The following is a 20,587-nucleotide window of genomic DNA, read 5'->3' as shown; positions in this document are numbered from 1 at the left end:
GAGAAGCCCTGGGAGATGTGGAGACGGAGGGAGGCCCTGGCATCGCAGTGTCTCCGTGGAGCCTCTGGAAAACCCCAGTCCCAGCCACCATCTGACTGCAACTGCATAAGGCCAGCGGAACTGCCCAGCCAAGTCCGGTCGATCCAGAAAACTGTGAGAGGCATGGACCCCTACGTTTGCTATGCAGTAATAGACACCTAGGACACCCCTTCACCAGGCCCTGCTCTCACTCCTTACTCCCGTAATACCTGTTGCATTCACACCTTTATTATCTCCCTAATCATCTTGCATTGTCTCTCCCCTCTAATAGATGGTAAGTTTCTTAAGGGCAATCCTCCTTACTTCTTTCATCTGAAAAGATTCAGTATGAAAATAGAAACCACCTGAGGTACTTCAAGCAGATGGTGATTCAGCGTTTACAAAGTCATTGGAATATAAGCTACCATTAGACTTTTGGCTTCAGGGTCATTTTGCCATGGTTGTAATCAGAGGTCTGGAAACTGCTGATCTTTCCACAGCTGCCCCACATCCAAGAAGAGGATGGCCAAACAGTGGAATGTGGAGTTTGGCCATGGAAATACTCACATCTGCCGGAATCAGTCAGCCACGACTATCCCAGGAAGAATGACTTCTGCCACCTTTCTGTCTTCCAGACATTACGTGACTGCAGAACCTTAACTGCACCCAGAAGTCTTGCTGCTAAGACTTCTGGGAAATGTAGGTTTCCGCTTCCAGCTGACGCTAAACAGGGGAGACTCACGGGGTTAGAGGTGGGTGATGAAGGCCAATGGACCTCACGTGTGCATTTCCCCACCCCTAGCACGGTGCCCTGGCAAGTAGAAAGTCTTCAGGATAGGCTTGTTGAATGAATGGATGAAAATAAAATTAACTATTGTATCAATCATTCAGTCTAGCCTACAATTACAGGCCTGTTACGGACCCTTTCCTGCACTAGATTCTGGGAAGGAAAGGGTAAATATATGGTTAAAAAAACCAAAAAATTCCCAAGAGCAAAATCTGAGTGTAGAACTGAGCCCTAGCAAGGGTGGAACACGAGAGTGACTTTTGTAAGGTTGTCACTGTTGTTTGTTGTGGAGTCTGTATCTTTTGCCCTGCTATGAAAGTAAATAGACAAATACAGAATCCATTTCAGAGGTTAACTTTTCAAACTGTTTTGCAAATGTAATCAATTTCTCCTGGAAGTAAGGAGGTTGCTTTTCCAAGGCCAGCCTTGTTGTAGCTGATTCTGGAAACATAAAGCATGTTTAAAGAAAATAAATCAGCCACAAAGGCAAGATTCTTGAAAATAGTCAAAACTAGGCCCATATTGACAGGTAAACTCTATGGCTTCACCTTGAACTTCATTTAACCTTGGAGGTTAAATAAAAGCACTTCACACGTACTATTTATTTATCCAGGCTGTCACTTATGGTGCCACGTAGCTGTCAGTTCCTCAGGGATGAGGAACAGAGACCAGAAATAGAAACTCAAGACTCCAGGTTTCTTTACTTAGTTCAGCCAGTAACTAGTAAAGGCAGGTTAAGAGCTCGTTTTCAGCTGTGCTCTTTTCACCATTTATAAAATGCAGGTATTCGATGGGTGACCAAACACATATTGCGAGAGTACTCCTCAATCCTGTACACTGAGTATCTGAGAGGGTTTGAGAGACCATACAGCTCCTGTACAATTACAAGCACGTCGGCCACTAGAGTAGTTTAGCCATTTGTAAAAACAAGACTAAGATTTTTTTAAAAAGAAATGGAATTCATCTTAGTAGGTTTTGTGGAATTTTTATTATTTGTTTACAATACTGTTGCTGTTTTTTTTTTGAGTTGCTTTATAGTTTTTTTTTTTTTAAGGCTAGACAAAAGTATAACCAAATATTCATAGTAGTTAACTCTGGGGAGTGGAACTGGGTATTCTTCTACATTTCACTTTATGTTCTTCATTCTATATATTAATTAGCAATGTACTCATTCTGACATTAATAATACTATTTTTAATGTTATTAATGATTAACTGTGGGTAGAGAGATTACAGATGATTTTTAAATCTTTTTCTTATTTGAACCTTACTTTATGTCTAGAAGAAATGGGCATGATTTAAAAGAACATTGACTAAATTGTTGCTTTTCCTACAGAAAGTGCAACAGATGTATCAAGTTACAGCTGGGGCAGCCCTCAGAAGCCCTAAACACTTCTCCACCTCATTCATCATTGGCTGAGCTCTTAGCCTCAACAACCAGTATAGGCCGGGGTCAGAGTGCACAGCACTGGGGAAGCTGGGGGACTTAGGATGCCTCAGACAGGTCAAGGTCAGACTGCCTGGGGAGGGAAGGGGACAGCTCCGGGGGTGTGAGGGTGTGGGGACAGGAAGACACAGTCCCACTCTTTTGTGCCTGTTAGACCCTGGCCAGAGAATCCCAGGACTGTGGAGCGAATCGCCTTTATTATGGGACTTCGTATGCTGTGATTCCTTATTGCAGTTTTCTGTTTAACTGTTGTTTTTTATTCCATAAACTTGGATGAACTGCTTACAGTTTTACCAGACCCTGCGCCAATTACTGGGGATAGAAAAAGGCAAAATATAGGATCCCTACTCTCAAGAAATCCAACATCAAATCAAAAGCAAGAATCAGACTAGTGAAAGGGCACATTATAAACAGTGTGATTAGTGCTTGAACACAGATTGACGCGAAGTGTTCAAGGAATGCAGAGGAAGGGGACACCAAGCCTGGGGGATTCCGGGGAATCTTAGCAGAGTTTGAAGGAGGCGAGCTGGAGAGAGGGGACCAAGGGAGGGAGTTCTCTGCAGGGAGAAGAGCCAGGAAGAACTGGAGGCCAGAAAGAGCACAGAGAAAAGACGCACGGGTGGCTCCTATCGCTGCCGTCAAATTACTGCAAACTTAGTGGCTTTGAACGACACAAGTTTATCGTCTTACGTTTCTAAGGTCGAAGTCTAAACTGTCGGCAGGGACTGCACTCCTTGGTTCCTGCCCTTCCACCCATCACAGCAACCTCTGCTTCCACAGGGATCACGTATGTGATGCCCGATCTCCCTCTTCCCCCCACGTATAAGCACTCTCGTGATGACACTGGGCCCACCGGATGAGCCAGGATGAACTTCCCCATCTGCAAAGTCCCTTCGCCCTGCAGGGCAACATCCACAGGTTCCAGGATTAGGACCTGGCGATGTCTGGGGCCATTGGTCAGCCTGCTACTGTCCCCCTGAGGCTTCACGTGAATTCTTCTGCCCGGACAGCTCTTCTTCCTTAGGTCTGCTTCAGTGGCTCCTTCCCAGCTGCTGTGTAAACTTGGGCCATTTACTTCACCTCTTGCACTTCGGTCTCCTCATCTGGAAAATGGGGAGAATGATAGACCCAGCCTAATCCGTTTTTGTGAAGCTACAGTGAGTTAGTGTATGGAAAGCACTCAGAGCAGCACCTTCCGCAAGAACTGGCCTTTTATTGTTGTCATCGTTATTGCTCCTTTTGTCACCGAGGTCTCTATTCCAATGTCACCTCTGCAAAAACATCTCTCCTGGCCACCCTAGCTAAAGTAGGCCCCCTAGTAACTCGTTACATGTCTCTTCCTCCCTCCCTTCCTCCGTTCTTCCTTCCTTCCTTCCTTTTCCCTTCCTTGCTTCCTTCCTTCCTCTGTCTCTCTCTCCCCCCCTCTCTCTTTCTCTTTTTTCCATAGCAATGATCACAATCACATGACTTCCCTGTGGTGTGTACTTCTTTGATTTATTCACTGCTTTTCCTCTGCTTCCTCCCCTAGAGTGTGAGCCCTGTGTTTCGTTCACCACTGATTCCCCCGCACCAAGCATGATGCATGACACGTAGAGGGCCCACAGTCAACATCTGTGAATGAACAACTCAAACTCCGTAGCCCGCATTGTCCAGTAGAGTAGCCACTGGCTGCACACGGCTGCTGAGCAGTTGAAATCTGGCTAATCCAAACTGATATGTGCTGGAGGTGCAAAACGCACATTACATTTAGATTTCGTGTGAAACAGTGTTAAATATCTCATTAATAATTTTCATCTTGTTTGCATGTTAAAATGATAGTCATTTGGATATACTGAGTTAAACAAAATATGTTAACATCAATTCCAGCTGTTTCTTTTTACTTCTTTTTAATATGGCTACTACAAATTTTACATTGCATATGAGATTTGGATTCTCTTTCTATTGGAGATCACTTCCCTAGAAAGCCCTTATGGCATGTGTTCTCAAAGCTGCACTGTCTGGGTTTGAATCCTTGGTCCACCATTTACTGGCTGTGTGACCTGAGGCAAATTATTTAGCTTCTTTCAATAAATGTTAGCTGTCATTAGCTAGTTTCCAAGGAAGAAATTATTCTGTGTCAAGAAGTTCAGAAATTTATAAATGTTTGCAAGTAGAGAAAAAGAATAATATGAATCTAGAAAAATTTAGTAGACACTAGTGGTTTGGGTGTCTTCACTTTTAATAATTTATGTTTCTGATGGTTTGTATTTTTCACAATAACTGTGTCACATTTGGGGGGAAAAATAGATATATTTTTTAAATAATTAATAAAGTTTGCAAAAAACATTTGTTCACTGCAAATGTCAGTTTTCAAGTCCTAAAACTGAAGGCTCTGCCCCTGAGGGTTGCCAGGCATGGATGTCACACCTCTCATATCAACCCTGACAGAGGTCCATCATCTGAGAAAGCCGACTGCATCCCACTTCTTCTAAACTAATTCTGGGACATGCTAAGCCAAACAAACATCCAGGAAACTATATAAAGAGTTTCCATGTCTCTTTTCCACATACTTCCTTTTTCCATTTTGACTTTCCTCTAATAGTTTTATGAGTGCTATAATACATAAAATATAGCCCTGTGCTGGACAGGTGCTCAGTAAATAGGGAATGACTCATTGAAGGAATGAATGCATCAATGAATTCAGTGCAACTAGCATCTCCCTTCTTCCCATCCTGTCCTTTATGCCTCTTACTGGTTTTTCATTGTTAGAGTATAATTTCCCAATGCATTGATTCCTTTTTTCTTTTCCCTCCCCTGATGCCAACATCCTCCATGGATTTCTTTATACTTTTTTTTTATTATACTTTTCATTTAATTTACCACTTTCATGCTCTGATCCTCTTTAATACAATTTCTGGCGAAATTTCAGGAGACCTCTTTGGACTCCTCCTTTCAGCCACAGTTATAATCATGCTTTCAAAATAACTCTTCGTGTGTATAGTATACATCCATTTATCGTTTATCTCAGAAAGGGAGAATATATTTATATATTTATGAATATGAGTATATACTGTGATGATATAATCAACAAACCAGAATATAGACTTCTCCATGGGACAAATAAACCTGTTTTCTTTTTTTTTTTAATATTTATTTATTTGTTTTTATTTGGTTGAGCCAGGTTTTAGTTGTGACACGCAGGCTTCTTAGTTGCGGCATGCAAACTCTTAGTTGTGGCATGCATGTGGGATCTAGTTCCCTGACCAGGGATGGAACCTGGGCTCTCTGCATTGGGAGCACAGAGTCTTAACCACTGCACCGCCAGGGAAGTCCCCTAAACCTGTTTTTTTCCAACAACTAAATTGTAAGATTAAAAAAACCCAAGAGACTGAAGAGTTAATCTCTACTATAGATTAATGAAGCCATAAGAGATATAGCAATGGATCATAATTTGCGAACCTTTTTGTTGTACCTCATTTAAAAAAAACAAAACTATAAAATAAAAACATTTACAGGACATTTGTGTCATTTATGAGACAATTGTAACTTTGAACACAGACTAGATAATTTTTTTAATAAATGTATTTATTCATTTTTGGCTGAATTGGGTCTTAATTGCTGTACCCAGGCTTTCTCTAGTTGCGGCGAGCGGGGGCTACTCTTCGTTGCGGTGCGCAGGCTTCTCATTGGGGTGGCTTCTCTTGTTGTGGAGCACGGGCTCTAGGCGCGTGGGCTTCAGTAGTTGTGGCTCGCGGGCTCTAGAGCACAGGCTCAGTAGTTGTGGTGCACGGGCTTAGCTGCTCCGCGGCACGTGGGATGTTTCCAGACCAGGGCTCACGCCCATGTGCCCTTCATTGGCAGGTGGATCCTTAACCACTGCGCCACCAGGGAAGCCCCAGACTAGATATTCGATGATATTAAAGAAGAACTGCTGTTTTTAAAATTGAGGTATAATTGAAATAACATTGTATCAGCTTCAGGTGTACAACACGATAATTCAATGTTTGTATATATTGCGAAATGATCACCACAATAAGTCTAATTAACACCCATCACCGTACGCAGTTATAAAAAATGTTTTTCTTGTAATGAGATCTTTCAGGATCCACTCTCCCAGCTACTTTCAGATATGCAGTGTTATTGACTGTAATCACCACGCTGTACATTACATCCCCATGACATTCAGTTTATAGCTGGAAATTTGTATCTTTTGACTCCTTTCACCCATTTTGTCACCCCACCCCCACTTCAGGCAACCACCAATCTGCTCTCTGTACCTGTGAGCTCTGTTTGGTTTTTTGTTCTTTTTTATTTTTGATTCCACATGTAAGAGAGATCATGCAGTATTTGTCTTTTTCTGTCTGACCTTTTCACTTAGCATAATGCCGCAAGGTCCAGCCATGTTGTCACAAATGGCAATATTTAATTCTTTTCATGGCTAAATAATATTCCATTATATATATGTACCATATTTTCTTTATTCATTCATCCATTGATGGACTCTTAGGTTGCTCCTATATCTTGGAAATTGTAAATAATGCTGCAGTGAGCATGGGGGTGCATGTATCTTTTCAAGGTAGTGTTTTTGATTTCTTTGGCTAAATACCCAGAAGTGGAATTGCTGGATCATGTGGTAGTTCTATTTTTAATTTTTTGAGGAACCTCCATACTCTTTTCCATAGTGGCTGCACCAATTTACATTCCCACCAACAGTGTACGGGGGTTCCCATTTCTCCACACCCTCACCAACACTTGTTATTTCTTGTCTTCTTGATAACAGCCATTCTGACAGGTGTGAGGTGATTATCTCATTGTGGTTTGGGCTTCCTTAATGATTAATGACGTAGAGCATCTTTTCTTGTACCTGTTGGCCATCTGCCTGTCTTCTCTGGAAAAATATGTATTCAGATCCTTTGCCTAATTTTTAAAATCAGATTGTATGGGGTTTTTTTTGCTATTGAGTTGTATATTACATTTTTTGGATATTAACCCCTTACCAGATATATGGTTTACAAATCTTTCCTCCCACTCAGTAGGTTGCCTTTTCATCTTGCTGATGGATTCCTTTGCTGTGCAGAAGTGCTATTTTTAAGGTATGATAAAGATAAAAGTATTCATATTTTTTAAAGATATATTCTAAAAATTTAGAGATGCATTTATATATTTTGCATTTTCTTCAGAATACTGGGGAGATGTGAACAAAGCAAAATTGGCTATGAGTTGATCGTTATTAAAACTGGGTGATGGGAGTTCCTTATACTATGTTTCTTTTTAATGTTCTTGAAATTTGTTATAATAAAATAGTAAAACATAAAATAATTGCTTATCACAAAATAAATATCATTATAGAAAATCTGAAAAATACAGAAGAGTCTAAGAAAAAGGAAAAAACAAAACCAAAATTGCTCCTAACACCACAGCAGTGGTCTTAATCACTCATAGTTTGGTATGATTCCTTTCAGTCTGCAGTCTGTGCACATATATATATAAACACAGGTGTGTGCATGTGGCTATTCTAAAGCATGACCACATTTTCACAGTCTTCCCATCAAGAAGTGGAATAGATGTCCTCCCTCCTTGAATCCGGATGGGCTTGTGGCTGCTTTGACCAATATAATATGGAGGAAGTAACTCCATGTGGTTGGGTCATGACAGGCCATGTGGCCTCCTCACTGTTTGCTGGGAACACATGCTCTTGGAGGCCGAAGCCACCATGTAAGATGTTTGATGACCTTGAGGCTGTCAAGCCGTGAGGAGGCCCGAGCCACATGCAGAGGTTCCAGTTAACAGCTCCAGCTGAGTCATGTCAAATGAGGTGTCAGATACGTAAATGAAGAAGCCCCCAGCCATTCAGGACTGCCCAGCTGAGGCTCCGGGCAGTGGAGAAAAGACAGCTCCTGCGCCCCAGAGAATCCATGAACATATTGAAATAGCTGTTGTTTGAGGTGGTTTGCTACACAGTAATAGATGACAGGACAGAATTTGGTGCCTGGAAATGGGCTGTTGCCATCAAAATGCCTAAAATGTGGTGTTTGTTTGGGGACTGGCTGGCAGGGAGAAGTCAGGCAGGCATTGGGAAAGCTGATGGTGAGGGTTTGAACAAAGTGAGGAAAATGTTATTGGATGCTGAAGGAAAGGAGATACATGCTAGGTACTGGCAGAACGTTTGGCAACGCTGTCACCTGGGATACCAGGGAAAATAGGAAAGGTACTTAATAAACTCAGTAATCTGGCTGAGGAGATTTCTGGATGGGATATTAAAGGGGCCATCAACTTGTTCTAGCTGCCTACAGAGGATGTGAAAGGGTGAAAAGAATACACCATTCAGTTATCAGTGAGGACTAAGAGGAAATGTAGAGGGCTCAGCTGGAACTTAGCCAGCAAAGGATTCTCTGAGCAAGGATCAAATCCAGGACACAGTAAAAAGAAAAAAAAAAAAAAGAAAAGTGTTTTCAGAATAAAAATGAAGCCAAGGGCGTGACTCTAAAGCCCTTTGTTAGCACTTAAGAAAGGTAGAGGTGCTGCTTCATAAACTCAACTAGACAAAAGGCCTTGTCAGGATGGAAAATTTTTTTCCTCTTAGGCTCAGTACCTGGGAGCCTTCCAATTTAACTGACAAGAGACAGGTGAACAGGAGAAAAAGAACACACATTTTATTAATATTTTACCTGCATGGGAGTTCACAGAAAGGAAGTGAAACTCGAAGAAGTAACTAGACTCAAGGCCTTGTATACCATTTTAACAAAGGAAAGGAGGTTTGGGCTTCGAGAAATGATACATGTGGGAAGCGGTTAGGAAATACATGAGGAAAACGGAAGGCCGATGACGGTCACTTTAGTAAAAGGTGTGTCTGTGCAGGCTCATCGTTGTGCTGACTCTCCACCTCCAGTGAGAGAAGTTGCTCTCCACTTCCCGGTACAGGAGAGGGAGGATACCTTCACAAAGGGAGTTTTATGCCCTACTTTTAGGCAGGAGAGGGAAGGACAGAGAACTCTCCCTGGATCTGCTGACTCTCAGCTGCCTACGGCCCAGGCCAAAGTGGCACATGTTGAGACGGCACATTCTGGACCTCTTCTGCCTTCTAAGAATTGCAGGGAAAACCTCACAAGCGACCTCTGTTAAACAGCAGGGCTTCTAAAGCTCTAAAGGCATTGCTACACGACAGCCACGTGGGCTCAGGGTAGACGAGGAATCTCAGTGGGTGACTTTATCTAACGGAGCACGTTTTTCATAAATTGCGATATGAGAAATCCACAGAGATTTTGAGGGAATTATATCAGCTTGAATAGAGAGGAACAGAGGTGGTACAGAATGAAATGAGGGACTTCCCTTGTAGTCCAGTGGCTGACTCTGTGCTCCCAATGCAGGGGGCCTGGGTTTGATCCTTGGTCAGGGAACTAGATCCCACATGCGTGCTGCAACTAAGAGTTCGCATGCTGCAACTGAAGACTTTGCATGCTGCAACTAAAGATTCCACATGCCACAACTAAAAGATCCTGCATGCCACAACGAAGGTCCCACACACAGTAATGAAGATCCCGCATGCCGCAACTAAGACCCGGCACAGCCAAATAAATAAACAAATAAATAAATATTTTAAAAAACAAAACAAACAAAAAAATGAAATGAGGTCTCTGGCTGCCCAAACTTAGGCAGAAGGCAGACTGAAAAACTTTACAATCATTGGCTACTTTTTATGGGGAAAGGGAGGATGATTCAGAGAATGGGAACAAAGACCCACAGGAGAGAGGAGAGAGACCCACAGGACAGAGGGGAAAGTCCCAGACAGTCACTCCCAGGAGGCAGGACAGAGTCCTAATCAATAAGCGAACATCACATACTGGGATGGATTTCAAAATTAATATAAACCAATGACTGCTATGCATTTCTGTTTTCTCCACTTTGGAACAGGAGTATCTTAGCAGTCATCCTATACTCGTCCTACTGTTGTATGTTGGGTTTATTTGGGGGAGGAGTGGCAGAAAACTTGTCTCTTTAATTCATCAGTTTACAGACCAAGCAGAACCATACCCAGAGAGCTTAAGTCAAGGTGCCTAACATCCACCTGGACCTGATTTACATTAGGAGACCCTGTCACCTAAGCCCAAGCCCAATGCCTTAGTAAGTAACATAAAACTTTAGGAGGAGAGAACTTGGACATGGAGAATGTAAATAATTTGTGGGCATGGAACTAACTGTGGCAGTTTTAAAATATGGCTGCAAATTCTTTGACATTCCTCCCATGGAGAGGTGGATTTATTCCCTTCCTCTTGAATCTGAGAGGGTTTGTAAATGCTTCAATCAATAGATTAAAAGTGGTCGTAAAAATGACACTGTGACTTCTGAAGGCTGACCACAATAGGCCATAGAGCTGCCCGCCTGCTCACTGGGAACACAAATCTGCGGAGCTCTGAACCACAACGTAAAAGTCTGACCACCCTGAGGCCTCCAAGCGGGGAGCAGGCTCGAGCCACACCGAAGCCACACCGAAGGGGAGCTCTGGTTAACAAGCCACAATGATCCCAGCTTTGGGCTCCTTTCAGCCTAGGCACCAGATACTCCCCGGCGGTCAGTGGCTAGGGCTTGGCGCTTTCACTGCAGTGGCCCAGGTTCAATCTCTGGTCGGGGAACTAAGATCCCACAAGCTGTGAGGTGCAGCCAAAAAAATAAATAAAATTTTTAAATGAAATAAACTTTTAAAATTAGAACTAAAGAAACCTCCAGATGATTTCTGTCCTGGCCACTCAAGTCTTCCTGAGGGTCCAGACATTGTGGAGTGGACACAAGTCATTCTTCTTGTACCCTGTCCAGGCTCCTGACCCACAGAATCCATGGACATAATGACGTGCTTGTTGTATGACACTGAGAGTGGAGCTGTTATACAGCAATAGAAACACCACCATATTAGTTTCCTGTGGGCGCTGTCACCAATTATCACAAATTTGCTGGCTTAAAACAATAAATTCATTCTCTCACAGTTTTCAGGCCAGAGTCCAAAACTGGGCTGAAATCAGGATGTGAGCAGAGCCACACTGGAGACTGTGGGAGAATATCTCATCCTTGCTTCTTCCAGCTTCTGGTGGCTGCCAGCACTTCTTGGCTTGTGGCTGCATCACTCCAGCCAACATCAAATCTCTCACTGCTCCTTCCTATCACTTTCGTGTGTGTGTGTGTGTGTGTGTGTGTGTGAAATCTACCTCTGCCTCTCTCTTATAAAGACACTTGTGGTAGCATTTAGGGTCTACATGAATAAGCCAGGGTAATCTCTCCATTTCAAGATCCTTAATTTAATCATATCTGTAACAACAGTTTGGGGTGGGATTGTTGCTTTTTTGTTTTTTGGTGTTTTGGTTTGGTTTTGATTTTTATGTCCCTTTTTTTGGCTTGTTTGGTTTTTCTGCCATGCAAGGTAACAGTCACAGCTGCCAGGGATTAGGCTATAGATGTCTTTCAGAGGGCCATTTTTCAGCCTAGATACATAAATACATAGATACCTAGATGCAAAAGATCATGCTGTACATGTATATTCTTTTGCGTCATACTGTATATATTCTTTACAAGACAAAAGGAATAAGTATTCGTCAGATCATCCAACACTCTGAAAATAGCAGCTTTAATGGTTATGTAATATTCTACTGAATGGGTATACCATAACTCAGTTACCCAAAATATTAATATCAGAGACTTATTTCCAACTCCCTACTTCTGATTATTTCCTTAGATTAGTTCTAGATGTGAAATTACTAAACTTAATGAGTATGTTTTAGGACTTCTAAAATATTGCCAAATTGCCATTCAAAAATATATTAATTTACAGTTTCATCAGTATAGGAGGTGCCTGTTTATCATCCGTCACCAGATTGAGTATTGGATTTTTAAAAGTGTTATGTTATTTGATGGTATTTCATTAGAAGTCTGGTATTTGTCCTGTCATTTTGCATTGAATTTTTTTATATATTAAGGAAAATAATCCTCTGACATTTTGGTAGCAAAGGCTTTTTTGTCATTTTTAATTTGCTTTTCAATTTTGAAGATGACGGTTCTGATAGCTCTCTACTATTCTCCTTATAATTCTTACTTTGCCTTTATACTTAGAAAGTCTACGACATTCAGAGAGCAGACACAGCCACGGTTGAAACAGCATGGTGCTCGACGCCAGAAAGGCATGGGTCATAATCTGTCTCATAGGGTTAGATATTGGTTTTCGCAAAGATTAAATAAGTTAAAGAATCAAGCACAAGGCCTGGGATGTGTAAACCCTCTGGTTCCTTTCCTTCTGTTTACTAGAAAACAATAGACTCAAGCAGCTCACAAAAAATGCAAATGCCAAGAAATAGGAAAATACGCTCAACCTGCTTAGTACATCATGGAACATAAAATTAAGTTAGTTACCATTTTCTGCCCATCAAATTAACAAAAATTTAAGCAATAACCTCTAGTGCAAAGAGGCCATGGAGAAAGGGGAACTCATTACAGGCACCTGTGCGGTACTGTTAATTGTTAAACCTTTTTGGAAAGCAATGACTATATTTATTACAGTTTAAAGGCGGAAAAAAAGTTTTAAATTGAGCATTTTCTTTGACCTAGGATTTCCTATTTGAGTTATCTATCCTTTACAAATACAAAGAGGGGCTTCCCTGGTGGCGCAGTGGTTGAGAGTCCGCCTGCCGAGGCAGGGGACACGGGTTCGTCGTGCCCCGGTCCGGGAAGATCCCACATGCCGCGGAGCGGCTGGGCCCGTGAGCCATGGCCGCTGAGCCTGCGCGTCCGGAGCCTGTGCTCCGCAACGGGAGAGGCCACAACAGTGAAAGGCCCTCGTACCGCAAAAATAAAATAAAATAAAATAAGATACAAAAGGATATATGTAAAACGATGCTTACCTTTGGACCACTTATGATAGCAAAATGCTGACAGCAACGTGAAAATCCATCAGTAGTAGAAAAGCAGTTGAATAAATGTGTCTTTTCAGTTTCTACCCACTAAAATGTAAGCTTCCCAAGAACAAGGATTTTTATCTGTGATCTTAATGCTGTTTTCCCAGCACCTAGAACATAATAAACATTCAAAGAAATTGTTGAGTAAACGAATAAAATCTGGTATACCCAAATTTATAAAATGCAGTGGCCGTTAATAAGTCAGTTGGATTTAAAAAAAAAAGTCAGTTGGATTTATATATAATGACCTGGGGAAATGGCCATGATATATTATTAACTGATAAAAGCAAGTCACAACGAAAAGTATGACTTCATTCTTTTTTAAGGAGAGACAAAAGGAAGAACAAGATAAGTGATACACGTTTGCCTAAGCACAAAAAATTCTTGGGATGATATGGACCGGGGTGTTAACACGGGTACCCCAGAGGGATGGGATTGAAAGAAGGGGCAAATTTTAACTTTTTCCACCCCTCTGCATTGTTCAAACTTGTTGGAAGGAATTGTTCCGTGGAAGGCCTCAACGTGCGTTCATAAAAACTTAAACCAGACCAGGCTTTGCTATGGGAAGGACAACCTCTTTGAGTCCTTTGCCCCCGCGTTAGGAAAACAGGTCCTTGGCAACAGGTCCTTGGCGTTACTAGGTATTCTTTTTACAGTATTGGTTTGTTGCTTTTTTGATTTTTGTGCCCCTCCCCCCAACACAACCCCCGCCTCCCGCGAGTTTGCTCAGCCCGTCCCCTTCCTGCGGGTATCTTTCCTGTCCAACCTGCCAACTCCCCCTGCGCGCTTATCTGACCCCGTGCTCTGCAGCGGCACCCGCGCACCGTGTGCACGCCCGACCTTTGCCACCTTCCGCGCTCACGGCAACTGCAGGAGGATGTGGTTTACAGAACACGTGGACCGAGGCTTCTCACTCCAGCGCCCTTATTTCCGAAATGGTCCCCGCAAGCGCAAGGCCCATCTCCAATATTCAAAGGAACCCCAGAGGAGGGGGCCGGGCTTGGAGGAGGAGGGCGGGGCGAGAGGGGGAGATGAGGTGTGGAGAAGCACCTGCCGGCGCCTCCACCACTATTAATATTAACTTTTATTAAGACTTGGCCCTTCTCTCCCTGGGGCTTCACAAAGCAGGAAGCCAAGGGCAGGGGTGCACGGAAGGGAATTGGCAGGAAGAGAAAACCTTGAGTAAATTATTTAGCCGTGAGTCGAGATTAAGAGTGATTCCGCCCTCTCCCCTCCCCCACCCGCAAATTGGGCCCAGGTTGGGGATCAGCCCTCAAACCGCCACTAATCATTTCAGCTGGACGACATCTGGAGTCTGGTGAGGGGCAGGCCAGGGAGACGTCTGTCGGCGACACGAGGTGCGAGGGCGGTGGGCACCCACCGGGCCCCCGGCTCCGGGGGACGTGGCCTCTCCGCAGGTTAGGCCGCGCCTGATGGCGATGGAGGGAGGAGGCTGAGGTCGAAAGTGCCAGAGCGCGGCCGGGAGAGGCGCAAAGGGGTGGGCTTGTTCGCACCCGCTGGGCCAGGCGACACCTGCTGCCGTGGACCGCGGCCCTGCGCCCTCGGCGGGGAAGAGGGAGAAGCAGCCGAGGGCCGCAGGCTCTCCCTGGGGCCGCTCCTGCGGCGCCTCCGCCGGTTGCCCCTGCCGCTCCCCGCCCCCCGCCCCGCTGGTTCCGGCTCTCCCGTCCTCGGACAGTCGGGGACCCGGCCGCTCCGCCGGAGCAGCAGCGCCGCCTGCCGGGATCCTCGCGCAAGCTCGGCCGCGGGAGGGGCGGCAGGGAGTGGGGCTGAGCGCGCCGACCTCCCGCCTCCCCTTCAAAGTCAAGTCCCTCCCTCCCGCCCGGCGGCCGCCGCCGCCACCGCCCGCGGCGCTCAAGCCCGACGTGGAAGCCGCCGCCGCGCTCCTCACCGGGGCCCGGTTCCCGGCACCTCCGCCGCCCATAGCGGGGCACGCCGTTGAAAAACTCGGAGTACGTTTAACCGTGATGACAAAAGCAGCTGTGGAAACCAAGCTGCTCCGAAGAGGAAAAGGAACGTGCCCGGGATCTCGAGGCGCGACTTCCGGGGCGCAGACGGCGGCGGCCCCCCCGGGCTTCCCGCCAGGTTGGCGCGGCTGCCACGGGGGCTTCGCTGCGCTTCCACCTCGGGAGGCGCCAGGCCGCCCGGAGACGAGCGCGGCCTTTCCCCGTCGGGCGAGGAGCCGGCGCGGCGTCCGAGGCCGGGACCTACGCGACCCCAGCGCCCCGGCGCCCGCGGCGCGCTCCTGCGGCTCGTGGCGCTTGGGCGGTGGGTCCTGAGGGCCGTGGCGAGAGTCCGGTCCTTTGATCCGTGGGCCAGGCCGCAGGGGGAGGGGCGAGGCCGCTGCCACCTGAGCGGCATCTTCGCTGCAGGCTGGGGCCGCGCACAGACGCCTCGATACCAGGCCTACTGCCCTCCCCCCAGCCCTGTTGTAGACGACCGGCCTGTCTGGACATGAGCAAAGCATGCTTTCATTTTTTCTGTCTAAAACATTCAGAGACTCGAATCCAGGCAGTAGTTTCTCCGAGATAGAGGTGTGAGGTGGCGGCAAACTAAAAGTTCCCGCCAAGGGAGCAGTTTGCTGCCTGTCTGTTTTGTCTGGCTTTACACTTGCGAACGTAGCGCCCAGCTTTGTGCAGCAATCCAAGCCCATCTAAAAATCTGCTCCCTGAACAGCTTGCGACGGCCCGATTGTGTGGTCATTTGGCCTTGTGGTTCTCCGTCCTGGCCACGTGTCCACCCAAGAGCAGCTATCGTAACACTGTAGGTGCATTTCAAGACTCTAACCCTAGAAATGAGGAAGAAATGTTGCTTGTTGGTTTTCTGTGGGCTGAAGATCATGACCAAGACCTGTCACTCTGAATCAGGGTCTGTTGTGTTTAACAATATATCACTAACAGATGTCTAAAAGTACAAAGATGGTTATATGAAATTCATATACACGATGAAAATTATAACAGGAACACATGAAAATAACTAGAGGAATTTGGATTTCTGAAATTTGCATTATTTCAATAAAGTGATTTGAGGGGGAACATTATTTTTTTTTTAATATGTGTGGATTCCTTACGAGCAGTCTCTCTTTTTGTCCTTCCTGCATGCTTCTATATTGCTATTTATTGGACAGTGGTCCCTGGTTCTCGCTTAAGTATGTCTTTCTTCTGTTTGCTTCTGGCAATGCACATACACCCTAACATAGGTGTGCCTAGAAAACGGAGGGAGGGCTGAAAATAGAATCTAGATCCATTGAGTTTTGTTGTGGTTGTTTTTAATATATTAGATACACAAAGTGAAAGAACATATACTGTGTCTTTCATGAATAAAAGACAGAGCCTGGCGACACCATTTTTAACAGCTCCTAATCTGTGGTTTAGGTACTTAATCTTTGTCACTGATTCTACTAAATGTCAGTGAGTTAAAATTATTTAAGTGCCACCCAACAAGCCATTGTATGCTTATACTACAGTGACTTTAGCTCCTACTTTGTTTTTCATTATTTGCTTTCCTGAGGTTGGAGAGGAATTTATCAACTACCACTTGTATAAAACCTATTATTGTCATACTGCAGATACAAAGTGTTATGAGAGCAGACTGTCCTGAAAGTTCTGAGATAACAAATGAACAATTAGAAAATAATTTCTTTCCTAGAAATTAAAACACAAATATTAAAAGACATGAAATGAAAAAAAAAAGATGTGCTGACACTGATTGTGAAAAAAAGGGTGGGGGGCCATGAAATGCCTAGGTTCCTACTTACCAATAAAATTATTTGAGGCATAGACCCAATACATGACCTGAATATATTATTTTTTTAAGCACGTGTGTGTGTGTGTGTGTGTGTGTGTGTGTAAAGGGACAGTTTGGTCATCACTGAATCCCAGGGAACTCTTCTTCATAGATCAAAACTGGTTGTGTTATGGTTTATGGATTAGATCTCTAGCACAGAATCACTAAGATCCCGGAGAAAGAACAAACTGGTCATTAACTCTGGGCCTCTGGCAACTTAGTTGATATTATCCATATAAACTGAGGTTAGTGACAAATTCCAATTTGAAAAAGCTGTTGTTAAAACAAATGTTTGGGTACTAGAGACACAGACCCAAAAGGTCACCTACACACTTGCCCCCAGCTTCTCTAAGCCGATACCTCCAAGAAGAATGTCAAGGTAAATGTTGCTATAATCTCTGGAACTGCCAGATTCTACTTTCCCTATTTGGAATTTGAGGGGGTTTTCCTAGATCTATTTTCATAACCTTCAAGAAATGAATGATATAAGAAGTATATATTCCCTCTGGTTTGTAGCTAAGTAAAGAAAATATTTAGTGATTGTTCTGACCCAGTATCACTGGGCTTGTCCCAGTTATCAATAAAACCTGCTTGGTTTCCTAAAATCATAGTCATCTCTTGAAGAAGAGGACGAGGCAAAAAGAGAAAGAAAAAAAAAGACTAAATGTGAGAATTATAGGGGTTGGAAGATTGTATAGTCTAAATGGGATTTAAGAATATACTTTAAAAGTTAATTTAAAATATTTCCAGGTAACCTACGTTATTTAGGTATGTTTTCCTTATCCTCCAAAGCAAAACTAATTTAACACAAGATCTGCTGCTATAGTTTTAATGTAAGGGAAGAATTATGGGGGCTAGAAGAAAATGCTTGCCGTAAAATGACTTCGAGGGAAGAGTCAGGCTTGAAGAATTCAATCCGCAGCAGCTTTTTGGGGCGGCTCCCGGAAGGGTACGGAATTGAGGTGTTGAAATGGAAATTGTTTCAAAATAAAGAAACTCATCATACCATCTAGGTAGAGTTTCTGCCTCTCTGCCTCCTTTGGGTTAAAGGATCCTGACTGATAATGAGGTTCCCAACTACAACCTCAACTAATCTGAGTCTCCTAAATACACCTGGAAGTGTTTGGGGATACAGTATCTTTCCTGGGAGATAAAAGGGCATGTAAGCTATGCAGAGCAGTAACTCATCTTCTCCTCTGGAATGTTAGTGCTTTGCCACTTGAGATTCTGTGCAGACACCTAGGCACTGGAAATCAGAAGACAACAGACTTGAGGCTATTCTGACAAAGTAAGCAGAGCTGAATACATTAGAAAAACTTCTGGAAGGAGTTATTCTCTAATGATTTGAGAAATTATCCTCGTTCAAAAATTCACTTTAAGCACGCTTGAGCCCTTCAGAGACGATGATTCATCGTTAAAAGGAGGAGGAGTTCATGTCATTATTGGGGTCTCATCATAAGTGTACACTGTAACTTGCATTTGCTTACATTACCTCATTTGATCGTCATATTACAAATGAGGAAGTTGTGGCTGCGAGGTTGTGATCTCCCCAAGGCCCTTAAACTAACAAACAGCAGCCTATTTCTAAAACAAGGTGCAAATAGTGCTCTTAAAAACATATAAGCTCTTCTTAAGATTCTGTAGCTGAGATTTCTTTATTTCTGCTTGTTGCCTTCTCTTATCTTTTCCTGGGTGGTTGTGAATGACAACAGCCAGAATACTGCTGTTTATATATTTAGATTTCTATTTAAGATTAGTGTTCTTGACTAGATACTTGACTATCTAGTAGGAGGCCTTCTAGTCGGAGGCCTCCTACTAGATAGTATCAGAAAGAAGTGAAACTCATTGAAACTGTCATTGCTTTCACTAGCAGTCCATCTTGTTAACTTTATTAGATGGATATGATAAAGTTATGAATTGTTTACAGGGAAAAAAAAAAGACCAGGCCTGTTTTCTCTCCATATATCCCCTTTCTTGACATGAGTTCCACAATACTGGTACACTCTTTCCTTATATTAATATCGTACCCATATTTCTGTAATTTTCTTAAAGGAACGTCTTGTGCAAAAAGACCCCCCTTTTTTTCGGGGGCGCCCTGCGGCGTGCGGGATCTTCGTTCCCAGACCAAGGATCGAACCCGCGCTCCCTGCAGTGGAAGCGCGGGGTCTTAACCACTGGACGGCCAGGGAAGTCCCCAAAAAGACTCTTAGTGGATAGCTCCCCTCCCCCAAATTTGTTTTTCTTAAACATTCACCAGATCCAAGAATCTTCTGCACCTGACTTAGTTTGTACTTAGTTTCAACAGGCCCGGGACCGTGGCGGGGAAGGCTCGCCGCGTGGGTCTGGGAGCAGCGGAGTCGGAGACGCCCTGGAGTTTGCACCTCTCAGCTGGGTCACAACTGTGTCCCTTTCCTCCAGAGGCAGCGAGCAGCGCGCGCGCGCGCGCGCCCCCTGGCGGCCCGAACCCGGGACAGGGCACCTGGAGGCCCGAGGGGTTGGGGCCCCTTGACCCCCGGCATGGTGCGGGCGGCGCTCGGAGCCGCTAGGTCTTGTCGTCAAAAATAAACCCGGGTGTCCCGGCGCCGACCTCCCTAAGCCTCTCCAGGCTGCGCCGCCCGCTCGCGCCCTGTCCCCGCGTTCCCCCGGGCTTGCTCCAGGGGTGGTGCCTTGGCGTCGGAGGCGCGGTGGCCTCACTTGCCGGCGGGGGCCCTCATTCCTGGCCTTTTCCGCGGCCTGGTGGCCGGCGGCCCGCTCGCCGCCCAGAGCAGGGTCCTGGCAGGTCCGAGAGCAGCCAAGCGCCCCTCCGCGCCCGGATGCGCGCCGCGCGCGGGCGTCAGCGCTCTCGGGCCGAGCCCCGAGAAGGGGAAGAACTTGTAATCGCTTGCAGCGGGACAATGCCGACTTTTGAACCTCTAACCACTAAGCAAACAACCCTTGTGCTCTCGCTCCACTGTCCAAACAGGGTTTATTGACAGGCGTTTCACAGCAACGCATAGCAACCTCGGCGGCGGCCCGGGGTCGGGCACGCGGGCGCGGCCGGGAGCGGGGTCCGCGCCGCCCTCCCCGCGCCGGGCGCCGGGGGACCTCCCGGTGCTCCGCGGACCCAGGTGCGTCTCCCGCCTCGGCCGGGCCGCCTCCTGCCCAAGAGGCGGGCCAGGCCCGCTCCCTCTGACTTCGGGGGCCGCGGGCCCAGCCCCGGAGCCCTTTCCCAATCCCGGAGTGAAAGGCGCCACCTGGAAGGGCCGCGGAATCGGGGAGATGCTCCAGGGGCTATTTCTGCCTCGCAGCTCCGCTCATCCTGCCCAGCCCTCGGGGCACCCCTTCCCTCGGTGGAGGCGCTGATTAGGGCTCCAGGCTGCCTGTGGGAAAGACCGCAACGGAGGACAAAGCCCTTCTCCGCAGGCCCCACCGAGAGCGCCCAGGTCGGCGGCTTCCAGGGCCAGAAACCTCAAGGGCAGCAGCCCCGTCCCCAGCGGATCAGACAGATAACGAGCAACCATCACTAAAAAGATCTTCTTTTGCTGGGTCTCGAATTCTTGTCTGCGGGGGGAGGTGGAGGGAGGAGCGGGGAAGGGAAACAGCGCAGGACAAGGCAAGGGGTGGAGTCAGAAAGGGCTCA

At 45.6% G+C, this 20,587-nt stretch overlaps 1 long non-coding RNA gene across 2 annotated transcripts; it reads right to left on the bottom strand.

Moving 5' to 3' along the window:
- Positions 1 to 1,827: 1,827 nt before the first annotated feature.
- On the bottom strand, positions 1,828 to 15,388 carry LOC125961973 (uncharacterized). 2 transcript variants are annotated; one of them, XR_007473198.1, is made up of 3 exons: positions 15,074 to 15,388; positions 13,111 to 13,274; positions 1,828 to 3,354 (listed from the first exon to the last, which is right to left on the bottom strand). It is a non-coding gene; the product is annotated as an uncharacterized LOC125961973 (long non-coding RNA). The 2 variants fall into 2 exon arrangements; XR_007473199.1 differs by lacking the exon at positions 15,074 to 15,388 and adding an exon at positions 14,546 to 14,841.
- Between the last annotated feature and the right edge of the window lie 5,199 nt (positions 15,389 to 20,587).

Source organism: Orcinus orca, chromosome 18 (genome assembly GCF_937001465.1).
Source record: "Orcinus orca chromosome 18, mOrcOrc1.1, whole genome shotgun sequence".
Classification (NCBI taxonomy): domain Eukaryota; kingdom Metazoa; phylum Chordata; class Mammalia; order Artiodactyla; family Delphinidae; genus Orcinus; species Orcinus orca.
The sequence above is the reverse complement of the archived record's forward strand: the minus strand, read 5'-3'. Positions and strand labels throughout refer to the sequence as shown.